The sequence below is a fragment of the Cheilinus undulatus genome, linkage group 11 (assembly GCF_018320785.1).
Source record: "Cheilinus undulatus linkage group 11, ASM1832078v1, whole genome shotgun sequence".
Classification (NCBI taxonomy): domain Eukaryota; kingdom Metazoa; phylum Chordata; class Actinopteri; order Labriformes; family Labridae; genus Cheilinus; species Cheilinus undulatus.
Genome location: NC_054875.1, coordinates 49593391 through 49603914, shown reverse-complemented (window position 1 = coordinate 49603914; position 10524 = coordinate 49593391).

Below are 10524 nucleotides of genomic sequence, written 5' to 3'. Positions count from 1 at the left end.
AGCAGATGAGATAAAGTGTCCTTCAGAGTGGTCTCTGGATGGAGCAGATGAGATAAAGTGTCCTTTAGAGTGGTCTCTAGGTGGAGCAGATGAGATAAAGTGTCCTTCAGAGTGGTCTCTGGATGGAGCAGATGAGATAAAGTGTCCTTCAGAGTGGTCTCTAGATGGAGCAGATGAGATAAAGTGTCCTTTAGAGTGGTCTCTAGGTGGAGCAGATGAGATAAAGTGTCCTTGAGAGTGGTCTCTAGGTGGAGCAGATGAGATAAAGTGTCCTTCAGAGTGGTCTCTAGGTGGAGCTGATGAGATAAAGTGTCCTTCAGAGTGGTCTCTAGGTGGAGCTGATGAGATAAAGTGTCCTTCAGAGTGGTCTCTAGGTGGAGCTGATGAGATAAAGTGTCCTTCAGAATGGTCTCTAGATGGAGCAGATGAGATAAAGTGTCCTTTAGAGTGGTCTCTAGGTGGAGCAGATGAGATAAAGTGTTCTTCAGAGTGGTCTCTGGATGGAGCAGATGAGATAAAGTGTTCTTCAGAGTGGTCTCTGGATGGAGCAGATGAGATAAAGTGTCCTTCAGAGTGGTCTCTAGATGGAGCAGATGAGATAAAGTGTCCTTCAGAGTGGTCTCTAGATGGAGCAGATGAGATAAAGTGTCCTTCAGAGTGGTCTCTAGATGGAGCAGATGAGATAAAGTGTCCTTCAGAGTGGTCTCTAGATGGACAAAATGAGATAAAGTGTCCTTTATGGTGGTCTCTAGGTGGATTAAATGAGATAAAGTGTCCTTTATGGTGGTCTCTAGGTGGACTAAATGAGATAAAGTGTCCTTTATGGTGGTCTCTAGGTGGACTAAATGAGATAAAGTGTCCTTTATGGTGGTCTCTAGATGGAGCAGATGAGATAAAGTGTCCTTCAGAGTGGTCTCTAGGTGAGGAGATAACATTTCCATAACAAGTATAGTTTCCCCTGGTGATGAACATACATGTCATATTCTCTAATCTACCAGAAGTTCCTCAATGTTGGAGTGTACAAAAATGAAAAACTAAAACAGTGTGAATTATGTAAAATAGTAATTTAAAAGGGGAAATTATTCAAAATACATCTCTAGTTTTTCCCTTTCATAAAATTGTATATCATGTCACAATTATTGTTATTTTTTGTTTATTTTTCTCTGTTATTTAATTTTTTAATGTCTCAATAAATAATTGTACCTTTTATAAAATATTTTCATGTTTCACTAAATATTTTTTTTGTTTTGTGAATTGTTTTTAAATTCACAATTCAAAATTATTATTTAATTATTTTTGCAGTTACCCTTTAGGGCCACCGTAATGATGTTGCTGGAGCCTGCTTCAGTCTGAATCATTAACAATGTATTTCTTATATTAGAGTGAGAATTCAGCCGCTCTGGGACTTTAAGTGTTAATCACTACAACTGTGTTTACTAAACCAGAGTATGCAACCACATCATAATAAATAACATTACAGCAGAATCATGTCAAATACAGTGTATTTATTAGAATAACAGCTGAGAGAAGGGGGCGGGGTTAGTGGCTATCATCACGGTGGTAGAGGTGTTGATGTGTGGTTCAGGTGATGGTGGTGTATGAGGAGGTGTGGATATGCTGCATCTATTAATAAACATGTTTGTTTTCATACACTGCTGTCTGGGTCTGAATATTCTTATTTTATATAACTAAACTCTGATTAAACAGGAAGTCCACGTCACATTCAGACCTCTCTCTCCTGGACGATCCAGCCAAACAGCCCAGCAGTGAATTTAGACAAAGACAGAAATACAGCAGACAAACCAGATAAAACATCACAATTTTAAGCCTGGCTTTGAAATGACCCAACGACAGTAGGTGTCCGAAAAATTCTCCCTGATCCACCTCTGACTAGTGGTGCCAGTGTGGAAGGATGACAGAAGAGCAGAGTTGTCTTTTAAGTTTCTTTACTTGCAAGGAATGAGCAGTTTATACTCATAAGATGCAACTTCCTCTCTTTGAAAAATGAAGCACAAACCCAGTGTATAAAAAGTGTCTTCACATAGCAACAGTGTTTAACAAAGAAGCTCTTGCACGACTACTAAATAATAAGTGGTTATCTTCAGAGTGTGCTTGGTGTGTATGCCAGCTGTTTTTCTTCTGCTTATCTGGTTTCCAGGATGTTTTCTGTTTAATGAACTATTGACATTTAACCTCATGCATGAACTTTTCCATCCTCCCAAAACAGTTTTCTGTGTGCAAAGGATTCTGATACTTCATAAAGATGACAAACATGGTACATAATGATAACATAAGCTTAGCAGAATATATTTAAGCATAATATTTCTTACAGTAGGGTTCTCAGGTTACTCCTGATCCAAGGATCAATAGAAATGATCGATCCTCATCCCTAACTCTACATCATGCTTTTCATTCTTTAATAAACTGAAGCTTTTATTCTTAAATACAGATTATTTTTAGGGTAGGAGGCGTTTTTGGATTGTTGCTCTTGCAAAAATATTTCACCATCATGACTCCTCGGTAAAGCAAGTTTAAGTTTCACTGAAGTAAAGTGTCTTTAGACAGCATTTAATATGAATTTAATGACTTACCAATAGAGACTGATTTACTGATTGATTAGAAGTGAAGCATTCAGTCTTCTGTTGTGTCACAGTATGAACTTATTATCATAAATGCATCCACATTTCTCCATGAGTCAGCTCCACAGTAAAGCTACGGTGTAAGAGAGCTTAAACAGCTGTGGTCAGTGGAAGAACCAGCACAACCTAAAGGTCAGGAGTTCGATCCCCAGCTCCTGCAGCCACATGCTTCTGCATCCATGGACACCACACTAAACCCCAGGTATCAATGTGTGAATGCATGAGCATGAATGTGTGAGTGTGAATGTATAAGTGTGAATGTGTGAGTGTGAATGCATAAGTGTGAATGTATGAGTACGAATGCATGAGTGTGAATCCATGAGTGTGAATGTATGAGTGCAAATGTATGAGTGTGAATGCATAAGTGTGAATGTATGAGTACGAATGCATGAGTGTGAATGCATAAGTGTGAATGTATGAGTACGAATGCATGAGTGTGAATGCATAAGTGTGAATGTATGAGTACGAATGCATGAGTGTGAATGCATAAGTGTGAATGTATGAGTACGAATGCATGAGTGTGAATCCATGAGTGTGAATGCATGAGTGTGCATGTATGAGTGTGAATGTATGAGTGCGAATGTATGAGTGTGACTGTATAAGTGTGAATGCATGAGTGTGACTGCATGAGTGTGAATGCATAAGTGTGAATGTATGAGTACAAATGCATGAGGGTGAATGCATGAGTGTGAATGCATGAGTGTGATTGTATGGGTACGAATGCATGAGTGTGAATGTATGAGTACGAATGCATGAGTGTGAATGCATAAGCGTGAATGCATAAGTGTGAATGCATGAGTGTGACTGCATGAGTGTGAATGCATTAGTGTGAATGCATGAGTGTGACCTGTGTTAATAAATCTCTTCCAGTTGTCTGTAGAGCTGTTCCATCCATGTCCATTTATCTTGAATCATTCTCAGATACAAGAGCTTCAGAATAAATCAAACCGTACTTACAGAGTAGAACATGTTAGTCAAAGACTGTGGAGAATAAAAGAGGAAGAAGAATTAAAAACTAAGAGTGATTAAATCTGGTTGTTCTTTTGAAGCTAATGACATCCTGGGGCAGAGACGCTGACAGATGTGAGTCCAGATGTTGGACCTCTATAATGACTGATGCTCAGGCTGCTGCAGTGCCCAACTTTAGACAGCAGGGGGAGCTCATCACACACTCTTGATTCTCATTTACTCTAAAGACTGAAAGTCCAGGCCTGCACTCTCTGTATGGACAAAAGTATTCAGCCACCTGACCCTTCCACCAGCAGGGACTGTAATGATGTTTCTAAATCCATGAACTTTAACATGGAGTTAGGGTCAGGGTGTTTTTGCAACCTTCTTGAATGTTTGCAACAATATGGAGGCGCTTAGTGCTCAAAATTAATCTACAGCTAAACTGGGATTTAAAGTGTGATGTCACTCTCCTGCGCCTTCCTCTTTTTTTCTACTTGTTCGGATCAGAACCCCGTTATTTAAAAAAGAATGTATTATGTAATTTATACTGTAGAGGGGGTCTAAATGTACGGAAGGAGATCAGGGCCACTGGAAAAACAATTTGGATGCAATTTTTTTTTACTAGTGAGATTAAAGTCAGAATTCTGACTTTAATCTCAGAATTCTGACGTTTTTCTGAATAGAAAAAAAAGTGCATCTCGAAATGTTGTTTTATTTCAGTGGCACTGATCCTCTTCCATATAAAAGAACTGTGGAGAGAAAGTGTGTGTTTTGTAACCAAGTTTGAAAGTGTCTCTTATTCTTCGAGTGTCTCCATAGTCGCCTGTTTTGGTTGGATGTAGAAAAACTCTATGATGTTCAGACCGACTCTAAAGTTTGATTAAAGGAAAACGGATGTTTTATTTTTCATGACAGTGGAAATGGAAACTGTCAAAAGAATTATATCTTGAATTTACTTGTATTTGGTAAATATTATATTCAACAGTGTAAATGGACTCAAAAGTACCAAAGATACAACAATTTAAAATGGAGATAGAATATTATATGAGCTCACTACATGGAATGAAACACAAAAGAGTGAAGAAAACTCTAGACCTTTGTGAATCCCTAAATCTGTTTATTTTATTCCCATATCTATGTATATATTTACATGTGTATGTAGTGTGTAATATTGTATATGCACGGGTGAATCATGTATGTAATGTTTATATGTGCTTCACATATATCACTAAATAAATATTTATATATCCAGTCTAAGGTTGGTATTTGTGAGAGTTTCAGAGCGGGGGAAGGGAAACCGTTTTGACTTTTCCCTTGAGGGATAAGGAGTGTGTGAAATGACAAGTGAAATATAAATAACAAGAATGTGTTATTTTATCTTTGAGTCACAAAATGAGTTTTAAAAATGAAAAAGTGTTTCTGTTATTTCCTTTTCATTTATTAAAAAGGCATTTCTGTTTAAATAGTGAGGGCAAGCAAAAGTAAACGTCTTCTTCTTTTACGTTTGAATAAAGACAAACACTGAGTAGAGTGAAGATGAAAATAAAAACGAAAATTGAATATTTATTTTATGAGTCCAAATTGCACACATATTTTGAAAATGGAAAAGCATTTCTCTTATCACCTTTGAATTTTCAAACTTGGGACTTTTCATTTAAATAATGAGAGCTAAATATCAGAGCAATTCCTGAAGATTAAAAATTCTAATGTCTTTTTCTTTCATTTTAATGTCAAACATTTAGCAAACTGAATATGAAAACCGAGAAATTAGAAAACTGAATATTATTTTCATTTTTGAGTCAAAAGATACAAACTGAGCATTTCTAATAATACATTTACTGTTTGAGTTATGAGAGCTATTAAGCTGGTACTTTTCTGAAAATTAAAAATAAATCGTCTTTTCCTTTTTTTTAACTACATTATTTTCATTTTGAGTCAAAAAATGCACCAATTTTTGAAGAATTGAACGTATTTCTTATAATGTGCTTAAATGTTCAAATTAGACTTTAATTTTAATTTTGAGCTCTACAGGCTGCCATACAAAAAAAAAAACCTTTGCTCACCTGCGACAGGTGTCAAAGTTGGAGCTCTTTGAAGAGTGTTGCATTTATCTGAAGGTATTTTACAACATGTGACTGCTCAGGGTCAGCTAAATCTCTTTTTACCTGACATCATAAAGCTTTCTAACCACTGTGCACACCTTGATTTAAGGTCTCAATCAGTTTAGGCCACGCCCCCTTCATTAACAAACACATGACACCTGCAGCTGATCTCAGCCTTAAGAGCAGTGAAACTCAACGTGTGGCTCTTTTGTGTGTTAATCCTGAATATTATTCCCTCAGAAACCTTAGAAAAGGGAAACTTTGACCTCAGAAATGAATCACATTGATCAGTTTGTTTCCCAGACGATACAGAAGGCTTTCATTGTTAAACGTAGTAGTCCCATTTACCCCATTTTTGCCCTTTTCACCATTTTTTGCCACTTTTAATCCAACTAAGCTACCTTTGCCATTAAAAATCACTTTTTTGTCCATTTTTGCCACTTCTTTTTGACACTTTTTCCACATTTTTGCCCCCTTTCACAATTTTTTTTCCCAACATTTTGCCTATTTAAGCTTCCATTTGCCTTTAAGTACCACTTTTATCCTATTTTTTTTGCCCATTTTGTCACTTCTTTTTTGATACCTTTTCCCATTTTATCACCTTTATCCCATTTGTTTGCCATGTTTTGCCACCTTTTCACCACTTTTTGCCCATTGAAGCTTCTTTTGCCATTAAATACCATTGCTTTTCTCTTTTTTGCCCATTTTTGCCACTTCTTTCTGACACTTTTTCCACATTTTTGCCCCTTTTCACCATTTTTTCCTACTTTTTGCCTATTTAAACTTTTGTCCTATTTTTTTTCCCTATTTTGACACTTCTTTTTGACACTTTTTCACCACTTTTTGCCAATTGAAACTACCTTTTGCCATTAAATACCACTTGTTTCCTCATTTTTTTGCCTTATTTTGCCACTCTTGACTGCTTTTAGTCTATTTTAGTCACTTTTCTCTCACCTTTGGACCATTTTTGCCACCTTTGACTTGTTTTCATTGCTACTTCAAGCCGTTTTTGCCTCTTTTCACCACTCAGATTGTGGCTCTTGCAAAGGTATTTTTCAACAGTTTGGCTCTTTGGTTGAGTAACACTGCTTTGGACAAATCTGCATAAAAATAATGTCAGAAATCTCAGCTGTGTAAATTTGTGCAGGCAGAGTAACACAGATGGATCAGATATGAGACGTCCAGGACGTAGAGCTGTAGGAGTGAAAGCACTGAGGAGTCACAGCCGCTTGTTTTCAGCCTTTATTTGAGGTAAACTAGGTGTCACACACAGCTGCTTCTCAGCTGAACAGCAGTTTCAGTGTCTTTGTGGAGAATCGAGGCGTGGAATTGAAAAAGCCCTTAACTGCTGGGAGACTGTCTAAACTGTTGGAAAGAAAAAACGAGAGGAGACAGAAACACAGAGACGAGACGGAAACACCAGCTGCTGAGACTGAAACAGAAAATCCCAGTCCTCTCTGTCAGAATAAAAAATATCAAACATTTAAAAAACACAGCCAACAAACAGACAGCTTCATCAGTCCCATAAAAAAACAACAAAACACAAAAAAGTCTTCTCAGTCCATCGTCTGATTCAAGACAGAAACCTCAGAATAAAAATACTGGTCGATAAAATATGAGAAATAGAATCCTGCATGCTGCTCTCCAACCACAGAGCAGGAATTTAACACGCCGTTAGACAGTATTTAAAATACATGAGTAGAAAAACATCCTGGAAAACATCCAAACAGCGCTCAGCTCCTCTGTGCAGCTCTGAAGAAGCTTTAGGACGTCCTCACATCAGACAGAATTCTTTCATACTGAGCCAGAGCCTCCTCTGGTCTGGACCCACATTAGGAACATGGTTCTGTGTCTGAGCACGCTCAGAACATACACGTCTGAAACAGTAGGGGGCAGTATGCATGTCACCGGTCTGCAAGAAGAAAGAAGAGACAGCATGGCAGTCCATCCTGCTAGTGTGGATGTTTTTATTATTTTGGAGAATCCAGGGACCCTGGTCCTTCCTCCACCTGCAGGTCTGAGGATGAGACAGGCCTGTGCAGCACAGATACCACGGGTTTTAAAGAGTTTGGAGAGGTTTAGAATCGACTTTAGAACTCTACCTGCTGGTGAATACCCCGTACTCGAGCACGGTTGTGTCCACATCTGCAGGACACGCTCGAGTGTCTGCGACCTTCTTTCATGCAGACTCACAGTGTGTGTTTACACTGACTGAATAACTGGACTTAGAGGTCAAGAGAACTTAAGCCCCTCTCTAGCGCAGGGGTTCTCAACGTTGGGGTCAGGACCCCACTGGGGGTCGCGAGACACTGAGAGGGGTCTCCAGATGCCTTAAAATAATACACGGTTGCCATTTTACACCAATTTTGTCAAATATCAAACAGTTTTTATCATTCTTCCCATCAATTTGCCAATTTTAACACATTTTTGCCACATAAAACCCATTTTTGTCAATTTTAAACCCTTTCCACCACTTTTTTCTGCCTGTTTTTGCCACTTCTAAACCAAATCTTGCCACTATCAGCCTATTATTGGCTCTGAGACCCATTGTTGCCACTATTAACCACTTTTACCACATTTACGCCACATTTCAAAATTTTTTATGCCAATTTTTGCCTATTTCTGCTTCAGCAAACCCCTTTTATGCCAGTCTATTGAAAATTTTACCTTTTTTAACCATATTTTCACCATTTTTTCCATTTTAACCCCACTTCAGCCACTTCTAATCCATTACCATTTTTTGCCACTTTAACCCATTTTTGTATATTTTTTTGCACCTTTTATCGAATTTTTTGCACTTCTTACCCATTATGCTACATGTAAAGTTGATTTTCACCACCCTTCCCACCTTTTTTTCCACTTTATCTAGTTTAACAAACTTTAATTTTGTTTATAAGAAACAGATTTACATTTTTTAACAAGGTTACTTACTACACAAATGAATTAAATTTGTTTCTTTGATAAGAGTGGTTATTATTGAGGTTAAATATAAAATACCACAGCTTAACTTTACAATGGACCATGATTTTGCTGGCCCCCAGTTTGGCTGGGCCATTTATCCCCCCTTATGTCGGCCTTGCCTCCACATGACTATTCTACAATGATCCTGGCTGTGTTCAACCACCTTCAGGTACACAGTCTCTGCTACCTTTATTTTGGGGGTTGCAGGCTGAAAAGGTTGAGAACCCCTGCTCTAGTGTGCTGAGTTGGCGGTTTCACATCAGGGATCCTGGCCCAGACTAACAAGAGTCTGGCTGCAGACCACCACAGAGAGACACCACCACCACAGATTTGCTAGACTGATGTATTTGCTTTAGCTGCATTAGTTGCAGTTGTGTTTTCATGGAGAATACATTTTTTTCTGCCAGCTTTAAAAATGGTTTTGTAATCAGGTTTTGCAGGACTGATCAGGTCTACCTGCAAGGTAGATGTGGAGGTAGGAAAAGGGTCTATGTTGTCTAAAAAATGTTAAAAACATCCACAGTAGCAGGATGTACTCTCTGAACACAGGAATCATAAACTAGGTAAACCCTGGAGGTTGCAGTAGTTGTCTCTCTGCAGACCAACTACATGCATATCACCATCTGTAGACACGAGTCTGGACACTCATGCCCATGCATGGTCCGAAACAATGATGCCTAATGTGACAGTGCTCACACAGTTGACTTTAGTCTTTCTATCTTCATTTAGCATTGGAACTAAGGATGCATGATATTGGGTTTTTGCAGCTACCTGATAAACCATATCTGTGAATTCAATCGAGCTAATACTGATATAGATACTGATATTTGTATATGAAGCTCAGATCTTAAACTTAAAGTGTAACCAAACCCCCAGACCACTGTATTTCAGCTGAAAAGGAAGAAATATTAGCATTTACTAATGTTGAATAATTTATTTGAATCATTTGAACTTTGTTTTAAATTTTGTCTAACAAATATGCTCAGTGGCTGCCCCCTACAGTTTGAAAGCAGGCTTCTGCGGCTGATTGGCTGAGCTGGTACCATCTGACATCATCACCCATAGAATCAAGTCACCTGATTAAGGCTGTGTGTCCATAGCAGACTCGTTTGTTGCAGTGGCAGCGCACAAGAACTCAATTTCAGAGCACTTACTAAAAAAAGAATCCCACTTTCCTCAATAGAATCTGTAACGTTGTTTTAAATAGCACTATGTGCTTCATATTTCTAATATCACACAGAAAACATACAGACAGTGTAAATGAATCCTGTCCTGGCACAGGCAGCAGCTGCAGACCTGAAAACTACCCTAGAAACAAAGACGAAGAAAGACGGTTGCTGTTCTGCTACTGTCAGAAGCCGCGCCCCTTCTTGATTTTGATTGGCCAGTAAGAAAATGTATATCCAAGTGTTATATTTAAACGAGTATTTTCCATTTGGAATCATTTTCGTAGCGTACTGTTTACTTCCGGTTTCTTGAAAGAGGACGTGATGACGTTGATCAATGTGATGATGACATAATGATGTAGACCAAACATCTGATTGGACGACAGCTTGAAAGTGGGTGATACCCAACGCTCGATAGTGGGCGATGTCAAACGAGCGTTGGTCACCGCCCACTACTGCACATTGCATTGAGGGTTACTGGGACTAGACTGAAATGAACTGCTCTGGGATTTTAGATTGTAGTGCTAGAGGGGTGGGGTTATTCCCCACTGTTCCCCACTGATGACATCATGAGCCCACATTAAACCCAGTCAGGAAAGAGGTGAAAAGCTTTCATAAAATTCAGTTACATGTAGATCTCAGTGATTTCACATGTTTACAGCAACCAGATTCCAACATTTCTAGAGTGTTAGGACAAAAACTTTT